The sequence below is a fragment of the Crocuta crocuta genome, unplaced genomic scaffold (genome assembly GCF_008692635.1).
Source record: "Crocuta crocuta isolate KB4526 unplaced genomic scaffold, BGI_CrCroc_1.0 scaffold409, whole genome shotgun sequence".
Taxonomy (NCBI): domain Eukaryota; kingdom Metazoa; phylum Chordata; class Mammalia; order Carnivora; family Hyaenidae; genus Crocuta; species Crocuta crocuta.
In genome coordinates, this window is record NW_027528006.1 from 3,356,722 (window position 1) to 3,369,934 (window position 13,213).

A 13,213-nucleotide genomic window follows, 5' to 3' on the forward strand; every position below is an offset into this window, starting at 1 on the left:
AAAAGTTTCACTTTATGTTAGCTTCTTGTGAAATGATATTTACTTTCACCAATGAAGTTTTTATTATCATTTTACACTATTTTTAGCTTCATTCTATAATTGTTCCTGGCCACCATCTGAATTTCTAGTTTATTAGTCACACATTTTTCATTTCCCCATATTATACATTTAGTCACTCTAAAATTTGCAAAACCAAACCAATGAATATTTTGAGGAACCATTTCTTTTAACTTTCAACTTTGTCCTCCTGAGCTTCTGCTCTGACTTTTGTATCTAAGCGGCGCCTTTCTTTTTTGCTTTTTCTCTGCTTTAATTTGGCAATCATCATCCTAAATTTTGCTTTTCTGGGTCTCACTTGACTCTCAATTACAATCTAACTGAATTATGATGGCTATCACTCCGTTAAGCAATCCCTTATGTCCACATCGCCAATCATTTCCTCTGTGTTACTCAAAAGACAGACATAAATCATTTCCTGTCTTGTTTGTTCCTTTAAAGTCCATATTGGGTAACCAACCAGTTCCCTACCGTGTACACAAATGTGGAGTTAAACTGATTCCTTTTAACATCCTATGGGCCAGTTACATCCAAATGGGAGAACACGTCCATAACCCCTTATTTATTCTTTTCATATACCCTTTCCTTGTTTTTCCGTTTCCTCAGACAGCATTAGCCACATTCCCTCATATCAGTTTACCCTATGACTAAATTTAATTTTGAGTTGCTTAACAATGATACTAAGTTCTTTAAAGGTCTTCTCACTTTCTCAATTACTCCCAAACTTCATTTAGTTAGAAATTACTCCCAAACTTCATTTAGTTAGAAATTTGTACCTCCAAATTAGGTGAAGTAGTCACATCTTGTTATATAAGAGCAGCAGGAACATATACACACAGTAAAGTGTAGATGATTCTGAAAAACTATAAGCTTCCATCAAGTTGTGTACACACATGGAATTTCTAAAACGGTTGAAATATCTGAAAACAGTTTCTTCTCATAAGCTGCCTATGGATGGGAATTAGGAGTCCTGGGCTGTAGTCCTGTCTCCATCATTAATTATTGCATGGCTTTGAGACACTTTCTTAAATTCCATGTCTTCTTCTGGAAATATGACTGTCTTTGTGATGCAATTAGGCTAATAATTTACTCAGGAACCATTCACTCAGATACTGTGCAAAGTCAACTTGAGCCAGTCTTAAACCACATCACCACAAATTCTGAATAAATTAGATCTGAGTTAATGAGTTTGAACCATATTTTTTAATTTTAAGAATTGGTGGCATAGGACTCACTTATTTAAACCAACTAAGAAGATCAATACTTTTTAAAAAATGGAAAAAGAGATTATGCACATCTCCAACAACCAAATGAATAGGAGGGAGAAGGAATGTAGATGATTCCAAGTAGTAGGCAGTCCAAAAACTTATTTACTATAGATTGAAGCACAAGACTCAAAAACAGAATGAGTAGGAAAGTAAAAATAACACAGAATATCCTTTGTTTCCAGATTTATTGAGGTATAATTAAGAAATAAAATTGTGTATATTTAAGGTGAACAATGTGCTGATTACATATATATATACATGTATATACTGTGAAATGATTCCCAAAATCAAGTTAATATACCCATCACCTCATAGAGTTATTTTTTCTTTTTTTTCCCTTTTATGTTTTTGGTGAGAACACGTGAGATCCACTCTCTTGGCAGATCTCATGTATACAAAACAATGTTATTGACTTATTGTACCATGGTGTACATTAGATCCTCAGAACTTGTTCACTTTATAAGCTGAAAGTTTATACTCTTTGACCAACATCCCCATTTCCCCCCACCTCAGGCTCTGATAACCAGCACTCTGCTCTGTTTCTGTGATTTCAACTTTTTTTAAATCCATATGTAAGTGAAATCATACAGTGTTAACCGTTGTGCCCTCACCACATCCCTACGCATACACATAAGTACATCACAAAAATTCTGTTACACAGTTCTGAAATAGAATGAATTCTGCTGATGAAAGCATGTAATTGAAGCTGTATGGATAGTAGGCTAATTTTATGGTTAACATTTTGTTACACTTCCAGGGGAGTTAGATATTGTTAGTATATATAGGACAAGATTCCACTAAAGACTGAAATGATTTTATTCTGACGATCATTAAAATCTCACCAATACCTGACGCTGGAATTAGAACATCACTACAAAAACAGGAAATGGGACCATGAGAAAAGCTTAGAACTGCCTTTTGATCTCATCCACAAGAGAACAAGATGACAAACAGGTTATTCTTATGTGATAGTACCTGTGGAGAAGCTAAAAATTGTTACTTTAAGAACTAAGTTATGGAATGGGAGAAGGTGTATGAGCCTTAGGGATGAATTAAGTATAGTAGACTCAGAAAGCTGAATTTTATAAGTTTGACTATTTTAATTTTTCTATCTTTTTTTGCCTCTCCACTCCCCCACCAAAAATCTCAAAAAATTCTAATCTTCCTCTTCTGGGTTGCAGGGGAAGTCAAAAGAAAGGTTCTAGTCTGGACTTGAGTTGGCAGCTTTAAGGGGGCAGGGAGTAGCAAGTGAAAGGGATCAAGAAAGGTTGGCACCAGGGTTAAAAGTAAGAAAAACTTGAAGAGATGGTGAACTTGGGCTAGGAGGAAGGGAAAGAATGGACCACTTACTTTCATAAGGTTTCAAGAACAAGATAATCCTTTAGTCTCTTCTGAAACTGATCTTTAATTTTAGATAAATACCACGGAAAAAAATTATCATTAGAAAAAAATAATTTTAATTAAAAAATCAGGAGCTTCCAAATAATTAAGCAAAATTTTTTAAATACCTGATTTTGAAGGATATGAAGCTTGAGATTCCAATTTGCCATTAACATTTTAAGTTACATACGTGAAATGTCACACCACTCAACTGGTGATTATGCAGAAAGCTCCTTAATACGTTATAGTGATCAAAGCCACCGATAGCACAGATATTTGTGTTCTAAAAAATATTTAGATATAGTCATAAAAACAATAAAACAGAGTTTTTTGATATGAGACTTTTTAATTTGTAATCTCCTACATATCAATGAACTGCTAGTTTAATACTTAAAAATAGATAACAGGTAGATGAAGAGTAAGTGGACAGATGAGTAGGCCAATTGAGAAATAACCTCTCAAGGAGAATATCTTTCTTTATTGTGGCTAAATATATGTGTGTGTGTACATATATATATATAAATATAAATATATATATGTAATGATATATACCTTCTTAACAACTTCTTNGAAAATCTCTGAAAGTAAAAACAAACTCAATTCTAATGTAGAAGAGCTTGTTTTAACCTTGTACCATAGTTGAAAATTCCCTAAAATTCTCTAACTAGTTTTGATTTTATATATATATAAATATATATACATATATATTACATATAATATACATATATACACATACATATGTGCGTGGGTGTGTGCGTGTGTATATACACATATGTATATATATGTATAAAAAGCTGTATGGTTGGTAGGCTAATTTTATAGGTAAGATTTTGTTACATTGTGTTTATATTTTTATATGTTTATGCATAGTATATATATATATATTCTTTTTCCTTGAAGCAAAAAAAAAAATACTTTATTAAAGACCCATTTGATACAGTTTAAAGATTGCACTATGATGTAAAAGAATTCTTTTGGAATTCCAAACTAATACAAGTGGGTTGAAAACATTTTGAAGAGTTTTTCTTTTCACTGGAGTAACAGTGCATTACTAACAATTCCAAGTTTATAGATTCCAAAAAGTTAATCTTTTAATATACTTCTTACAAATCTTTTTTTTAATCTCTGTAAGAGTTTTTGCTCTGAGAATGAATACATCTTTCTTAGAAAACAAATGGTAAATGATGTGGCTATTTTACAGATTTAATATCAGTATTTCTTGCTATTCCTTCAGACTTTTTCACTTTGAAAATGCATGTTATTTTGAACCATTTGTTTTCACTGATCTAAATCTACCTTTTAGCTACATTTAGCTCACATTGTGGCATAAAAGTTGGTTTTAATTCTCATTAGCCTTTAAGGCATCAGTTCCTAACTCTATTTTCCATGTCCCCTCTTAAGACATCTTAAGGTTAGAAAGTTCAAAGCTAATTTTACCATCCCCATAACTCCAAATACTATAGATTCGTGTTTTCAGTTAGCTGAACATTAGAACATAAATTCTTCTGGGACTAAGTTTCAGTCTCAGAGAGAATCTATAATATTGATAAGCTGCTTTAACCATTCAATCTCTAATGACCATTCAATGCACTCAAGAGTCATATATTAAGAGATTCACCATCAAATCAAATTGCCCCAAAGTCCCTAAATGAATTTCAGACCTTGACCGCTTTAGACTAATTAAATAGAAAAAAGAGAGCTGGCAATCTCAGAAATTGAGTTTGCTAGACAGCCTTAAATAGATGATATAAAATGATGTCATTGTAAAACTCCAACCATCAGTCCATTGACTCTAGGGATTTCAAAACAATTTAAAGCATCCTATCTTGAATCTGCTTTTGTAATAAGAAAACTGTATTTTTGATTCACTGTTCACCTTATCCTATAAATCATGCAGGTTTTGTTTTTTAAGGAACACAGTCTACCTAGTTGATTACCAATATGGCATTCAATTTGCAATAGAACTTGGTCTTTCTGCACATACTTCTTTTGAAGAAACAATCACACATTTGGGAAAAAGAAATTGGTCTTTTATACTCACTTGATCTTCTCAAAGAATTTCTGGCAGAGAGCCATTAAGAATTAAGTGGTAACCCATAATTTCTATCTGCATGTTTAGCTTATTCTTATCTTCTCTCTTGAATGAAATTATTAAAAAGCATAAAGTGCAAGGAAAATTAAAGCTAAGTCCCAAAGGCCAAATAGGAGAATGATTTTCTTTAGTATTTTAGATACATCATTTTTTATTAATTCATTCATTTATCAAATATTTACTGAGCACTAATGCACAAGGTGCTCTTCTAGGTACCGACAATAAAAGGTAAACAAGGCAATAATGTAATCACTTCTCTTAATTGAGGTTATATTCTAGTAGAGAAGGAAAATAATCAAACAAATAAATGAATAAGAGAACTCCAGATAAAATCATTCTGTTTATAAGATCAACTCAAATAAATATATGTACACAAACATAGAGACACATATGAACACATATAAATATAAACATGTGTTGGTGAGAATGCAGAGAAAGGGGAACCTTTTGCACTGTTGGTGGGAATGCAAACAGGTGCAGCCATTCTGGAAAATAGTTTGGAAGTTCCTCAAAAAATTAAAAATAGACCTACCATTCTACCCAGCAATTGCACTACTGGGTATTTATCTAAAGGATACAAAACTGCTGATTCAAAGGGGTACATGCACCCTAATGTTTATAGCAGCACTATCAACAATAGCCAAATTATGGAAAGAGCTCAAATGTCCATCAACTGATGAATGGATAAAGATGTGGTATATATATACAATGCGATACTACTTGATAATGACAAAGAATGAAATCTTGCCATTTGCAACAACAAGGATGGTACTAGAGGAGATTATGCTAAGCGAAATAAGTCAGTCAGAGAAAGACAGATATCATATGATTTCACTCATATGTGGAATTTGAGAAACACAATAGATGAACATAGGGGAAGGGAAGGAAAAATAACATAAAAACAGAGAGGGAAGCAAAACATAAGAGACTCTTAAATACAGAGAACAAACTGAGGGTTACTGCAGGGGAGGTGAGTGGGAGGAGGGACTACATGGGTGATGGGCATTGAGGAGGGCACTTAGGATGAGCACTGGATGTCGCATGTAAGAGATGAATCACTGGGTTCTATTCCTGAAGCCAAGAGTACACCATATGTTAACTAACTTGAATTTAAATTTAAAAAGTCAAATTAAAAAAGATAAAAATGTAGAAAAGCTTGACATCTGCCATTCTAAATAACTAAGATGGCATTTCCATCAAGCATTTGTAACCAAGGAAATGATGCTGGTTCTCAGCACAAAGATGTTTAAAGAAGACATTTCAGATGACATTTTTAAAAAGAATAAAATGTAAAAATGATGATACTTTAAATAGATATTCCCATAATCAATGAGGCAATACAATGCCCAATGACAGAATTATCAGATCTGCTTGAAACCCGACTAAACAGATTATTAACCTTCTCTTCATTTGCTAACAACTAAAGAAACAACCTTAAGCTTATGAGTAAATACATGGCTAGATGCCATTTGAATGACTGTCTTTAATTCAGTGATATACTGGAACTGGCTGATACCCTACTCATGAAGCTAATAATTAAAATTTCCAGAATTTTATTGGTAGCTTGAATCAGCTACAGGGGGCATGTTTACACCACAGAAATTGGCAAACACTAAAAGTCAGGGCTTTTTTTTTTTTTTTTAGTTCCAGCAGTGAAATATTTCCACTGCTTCCAGCAAACAATAACAATAAATAATAATGATATTAAAAGCTACTCTCTTTTCAAACCTAACTTGAAACTTTAGCATGTTTAGGATATGTCAAGTGAAGTGCTAAATAAACAACCTAATTTAATCCTCACAATAATCCATTGAAATGATTATGAGTTAGTTATCAGTAACTCCATTTTACAGATGAGAACACTGAGGCACCTGGGTGGCTCAGTCGCCTAAGCATCCAACTTTGGCTCAGGTCATGATCTCACAATCTGTGGGTTTGAGCCCCGCGTCAGGCTCTACGCTGACAACTCAGAGCCTGGAGCCTGCTTCAGATTTCTGTGTCTCCCTCTCTCTCTGCCCCTCCCCCACTCGCTCTCTATCTTTCAAAATAAAATTAAGACATAAAAAAAATTACGAATGAGAACACTGAAACACAGGAAGCTTACGTAAAATCACTCGCATCCCACAGCTAGATAATGGTGGAGCCAAAAATCAAACCTAAATCAAATCTACACCCAAACAATAAACTGAGGGAGTCACCTGGATTAGGCACTAAGGAGAAAAGGCACTAGCTCCTTTTCCTAACTTTACTCCAGGATGGATACTGGACCTTCAAAGGTGTCATATACAGTCTTGATTATTTATCCAAAATCCACACCCTCCCCACACACACACACTTCTTTGTTAGTTTATAGAATCCTACCTGATATCAATAGTGTTGGTGATGATATTTGTGGAGAAGATGTTCTGAAGATTTTTAGGTAATCTTGCTTTATAATGCAGCTCATTTCTACTCTTCCCAAAAACCTTCAATAGAAATCTATTACACTTCAGTATTTCTGGAGTCATATTTGATTGTGTTTGGTTTTCTTTATTATGGCAACATATGACATTGGCCAAATAGTTGATGTAGGAAAAGATCAGAGATTGCTGGAAAGGTCTGTAATGTACAGAATTTATATTAGTAAAAAGTAATAACCTTGTTATTTGAGACCAGTGATAGGAATTGTTAATTTTGCTTACAGCAACTCTGTAAAAAGAAAAATGAACCCACAAAATCTGGAAGGGAGAGAATAGGTCAGGAAATAGGAATAGATCACTAAGATGTGGCCCTAATGCCTTAGAGTCTAAACCAATAGACTTATTTCCTACCTACAAAAATATTTATTTGTAACATTATCCCCTCTGTGATGCTTGTTTTACTCAGGCTGTACTGTTTCTAATTATCTGTATATTATTGTAGTAACATTTATCTATATTTTGAAGGATATAGTTTAACCTTTGAATCCTTAAACATTGTGAAACAACATTACCAGCTATCATATCTTTATGCTTCTATTGTAAGACATTGAAAACGATGACTAAAAGAAGCAGCTTGCTAATTTAATCTCAAAGAAATTTTAAGATTATGGTTATGACTAAATCATTTGATACAGAAGCCTATTTATAAATCTGTATTTTAAAATCTTTCCCTTGTAAGGCTCCTGGGTGGCTCAGTCGGTTAAGCATCTGACTTAAGCTCAGGTCATGATCTCATGGTTTGTGGGTTCGAGCCCCGCGTCGGGCTCTGTGCTGACAGCTAGCTCAGAGCCTGAAGGCTGCCTCAGATTCTGTGTCTCCCCTCTCTCTGACCCTTCCCTGCTCATGCTGTCATTCTCTCTCACACACACACAATAAAAACATTTTAAAAAAATAAGATCTTCCCTTTGTATAGTGACATGAATATTTTACTGATGATATATTAAGAAGTCTAAGTCTTCTAATATAACAGTATTCTTAGGAATGATGACTGTATTTCATATATAAATAGAGCTAAGAATCACAAAATGATACTGACTTAAATGATAAAAACCAGCTTCCCTCTTACAAGCTTCATATGAAAAAAATTGGTTCCCTGAGGTGAAAAAATTGGAATTTGGGTGGCTCAGTTGGTTGGGTGTCTGACTTTGGCTCAGGTCATGATCTCGCTGTTCTTGAGTTAAAGCCCCGAGTCATGCTCTGTGCTGACAGGTCAGAGCCTGGAATCTGTTTCAGATTCTTTGTCTCCTCTCTCTCTCTCTGCCACTCCCCTACTTGTGCTCTGACACTCTCTTGCTCTCTCTCTCTCAAAAATAAATAATAATTAAAAGAAATTTTTTAATTGGTTCATTGTTACCAAGTTGCATTTAGCAATATTCTAATAAGCAATATAGAAAGACTCATATGAAGCCATTAGAAGTTGGGGTGACTGGGTGGCTCAGACAGTTAAGGGTCTGTCTTCGGCTCAGGTCATAATCTCGAAGTTCATGGGTTTGAGCCCCGCATCTGCCTCTGTGCTGACAGCTCAGAGCCTAGAGCCTGCTTCTAATTCTGTATCTTCCTCTCTCTCTCTGCTTCTTCCCTGCTTGTACTCTGTCGCTCTCTGTCTCTCCAAAATAAATAAATGTTAAAAAAAAAAGTTAATAATTTGTGGAGTCCTTAGGTGGCTCATTTGGTTAAGTATCTGACTTTGGATATTGGCTCAGGTCATGACCCCACAGTTCTTGAGCTCCAGCCCCCACTGTATCAGCACACAGCCTGCTTGGAGTTCTCGCTCCATCTCTCTCTGCCCCTACCCTACTCATGCTCTGTCTCTCAAAAATAAATAAATACTTTTAAATTTTTTTAATTAAAATAAATAAATAAACTTAAACAATTAAAAGTTAGAGGGAGGCAAGATGGCGGAGAAGTAGGGAGCTCCATACATTTTGCACACCCCCATCTCTCAAGCAGAGAAGGCCTGAAGCCATAGGACACTGAACCGCAGGAGTCTGGGAAGAAAGGAGACAGAGTCCACTAAGAAGACAACCTCATAGGTGCATGAGTGTGAACTGGGGAAGATAAAAATGGGCCGGGACCCGGAGACACAGAAGGAGGGGAGGGAACCTCCTTGGTTGGGAGCCTCAGAGAGTCAAGGGGAAGAGAAAGAGCGGGTGAAACTGCTCATAGAACTGTCCCTAGAGAAGAAATAACCTCGGATCCTATTTCTAGCTGTGGTGCTTTCTTTGGACTGGGTGACCCAGTCCCCGGTGGCGCCAGGAGAAAATGCTCCGCTGCTCTCCTGACTCAATCCCCGGCTGGGAAGCGGTCTGGCCAGCTGGATTGTATTTCGAGTGGTATCAATAAAGCGCGAAGACTAAGACCAAGAAACGAGGCTGGGCTTGGGACATAGAACACGGCCCATCTTGGCTACGACCATGGAACAGGGAGTTCGGACCCAAAAGAGTGATGTGCAATGCTTAGTTGAGAAAGGACGGAGGCACTGCCATTTTTCCAACCACAACAACCAAGGCAAGATCTCAGGGAGCTACCGGAGGGCTGCAGTGGAGGCAAGACCTGCCTACACCAAACCACAACCATCCCTGTGAGGGAGCTGTTTTTTTGGTTTTGTTTTTTTGTTTGTTTTTTGTTTTTTACTGGAGCTCAGGGCAAGACCATGGATTCACTGCTACGATTAATTCTAGATCAGTTCTTTCTATTCAGATATATTTTCCCTTGTCTCACTCATATCCCTCCCCTCTGCTGGACTGGGCACTCTGGTCATTGGTTTGCTTAAACAGCCACATTTAATCAAATTCTCTAGATGTATATTCTACACCTCCAGTGCTACTATTCTATCTCTTTCTGGAGTAATCAAACTATATAGTTTCTCTGAGTAACATTAATTTTGTTTCTTTCTCCTTACCTCCTACCATATTCTCCTCTTTCTCTCTCTAAATTAAGCCTCTTAGTTCTCTGCCTGGTCATTGTCCAATTTCACTTTCTCACCGCCATGTCATTTCTCTCTTTGTATACGCTTTTCCATCAACACTGCATACACCCTGGTCTTTATTTGTAGCTGGGAATTCTGGTTTTATGCTTTTAGATTGTCCTTTGTCTTTTGGATTTTTTACTTTTTTTTTCTGTTTTTCTTTTTCCCTTTCAGTTTGCTTGTTTGTTGGATTTGTCTGTGAGTTTGCATGCCTTTGTTCCCTGTGTGTTTGTCTGTCTGTTTTCCTTTCCTGGGCTACCTCAAGAAACAAGCCAAAGTACCCATGGTGGAGAGTCCCAAATACAACTACGAGTAGGGAAATAAAATAACCAAAGTCTCAACAAGAGAGACCAAGAGACACCATTCAAAAAATACTTCCTGAATGGACAGGGCCTGGAAAGTCAATGAGCCTTCTTTAATATAGCAGTACTCACAGGTGTAGAGCACATAAGAAGCTTTTAAAACACACAAGAGACAGAAGGCTAGCCAAAATGAAGAAATGGAAGAACTCTCCTCTAAAGAAATTCCAGGACGAAATGACAGCTAAAGAACTGCTCAAAACAGTTACAAGCAACATAACTGAACAAGAATTTAGAACAATAGTCATAAAATTAAACACTGGGCTTGAAAAAGGTATGGAAGACATCAGAGAAGCTATTGCTACAAAGACTATGAAGCTTAAAAATAGTTGTGATGAATTAAAAAACTGCTATAAATAGGTGTATACTAAAGTGGAGGCATCCAATGCAAGGATTAAAAAGGCAGAAAGGAAAATAAGTGAATTAGAAGACACATTATAGAAAAAGAGGAAGTTGAGAAAAATAGAGATAAATGGATCCAGCGGCACGAATGGAGAGTTCCAGAACTGAGTGATACAATCAAACAAACAATATCTGTATCATAGGAATTCCAGAAGAGGAAGAGAGTGGGAAAGGCGCTGAAGGAGTTCTTGAACAAAGTATACCTAAGAACTTCCCCAATCTGGGGAAAGAAACAGACATTGAAATTCAAGAGGCACAGAGAACTCCCCTCAGATGGAACTTGAATCGCTCTTCTGCATGGCATATCATAGTGAAACTGGCAAAATACAAGGACAAAAAGAGAATTCTGAAAGCAGCTAAGGATTAAAGGGCCCTAACATACAAAGGAAGACCTATTAGAGTGGTTACAGAACTGTGTACTGAAACTTGGCAGACCAGAAAGGAATTGCAAGAAATCTTCAATGTGATGAACAGAAAAAATATTCAGCCAAGAATCCTCTGTCCAGCAAGCCTGTCAATCAGAACAGAAGAAGAGGTAAATGTATTCCCAAATAAACAAAAATTGAAAGAATTAATCACCACTAAACCAGCCATACAAGAAATCCTAAGGGGGACTCTATGAGGGAAATGTTGCAGGGAACACAAGGTACGAGAGACATGACAAGCATGAATCCTACAAAGAATACAATGATTCTCAACCCATATTTTTCAATAATAACACTGAATGTAAATGGACTAAATGCTCCAATAAAAGACATAGGATAGCAGAATAGAGAAGAAAACAAAATCCATCTATTTGCTGTCTACAGGAGACTCATTTTAGACCTGAGGACACCTTCAGATTGAAAGTAAGGGGATGGAGAAATACCTATCATGCTACTGGAAGTCAAAAGAAAGCTGGAGTAGCCATACTTATATCAGACAAACTGGACTTTAAAGTAAAGGCAGTAACAAGGGATGAAGAAGGGCGTATGTAATGATTACAGGGTCTATCCATTAGGAAGAACTAACAATTATAAATGTCTATGCACCAAATACGGAGGCACCCAAATACGTAAAACAATCAAAACCAGAAACAATCTTACAGATAAGAATGTGCTAATAGCAGGGGACTTTAATACTCCACTTACATCAATGGAGAGATCAACTAGACAGAAAATCACAAAAGAAACAATGGACTTGAATGACACATTGGACCAGATGGAGTTGACAAATCTATTTAGAACTCTACATCCTGAGGCCATGGACTTCATTTTCTTCTCAAGTGCATATGGCACATTCTCCAAGATATATCACATACTGGGACATAAAGCAGCCCTCAATAAATATAAAAGAATTGAGATCACATCATGCACACTTTCAGATCACAGTGCTATGAAACTTGAAATCAACCACAGGAAGAAGTCTGGAAACCCCCCCAAAAAAACATGAAGGTTAGAGAACACCCTACAAAAAAATGAATGAGCCAATCAGGCAATTAGAGAAGAAATTTTAAAATATATGTGAACAAATGAAAATGAAAATACAACAATTCAAACTCTATGGGATGCCGCAAAGGCAGTCCTAAGAGGAAAGTACATTACATGCACTCCAGGCCTATTTCAAGAAATTAGAAAAAGTGCAAGTACAAAATCTAACAGCACAGCTAAAGGAACTAGAAGGAAAGCAACAAGATCACCCAAACCCCGTAGGAGAAGAGAAATAATAAAAACCAGGGCAGAAATAAACAATATAGAATCCAAAAAACAGTTAAACAGATCAATGAAACCAAGAGTTGGTTTTTTGAAAAAATAAACNTTGAATCCTTAAACATTGTGAAACAACATTACCAGCTATCATATCTTTATGCTTCTATTGTAAGACATTGAAAACGATGACTAAAAGAAGCAGCTTGCTAATTTAATCTCAAAGAAATTTTAAGATTATGGTTATGACTAAATCATTTGATACAGAAGCCTATTTATAAATCTGTATTTTAAAATCTTTCCCTTGTAAGGCTCCTGGGTGGCTCAGTCGGTTAAGCATCTGACTTAAGCTCAGGTCATGATCTCATGGTTTGTGGGTTCGAGCCCCGCGTCGGGCTCTGTGCTGACAGCTAGCTCAGAGCCTGAAGGCTGCCTCAGATTCTGTGTCTCCCCTCTCTCTGACCCTTCCCTGCTCATGCTGTCATTCTCTCTCACACACACACAATAAAAACATTTTAAAAAAATAAGATCTTCCCTTTGTAT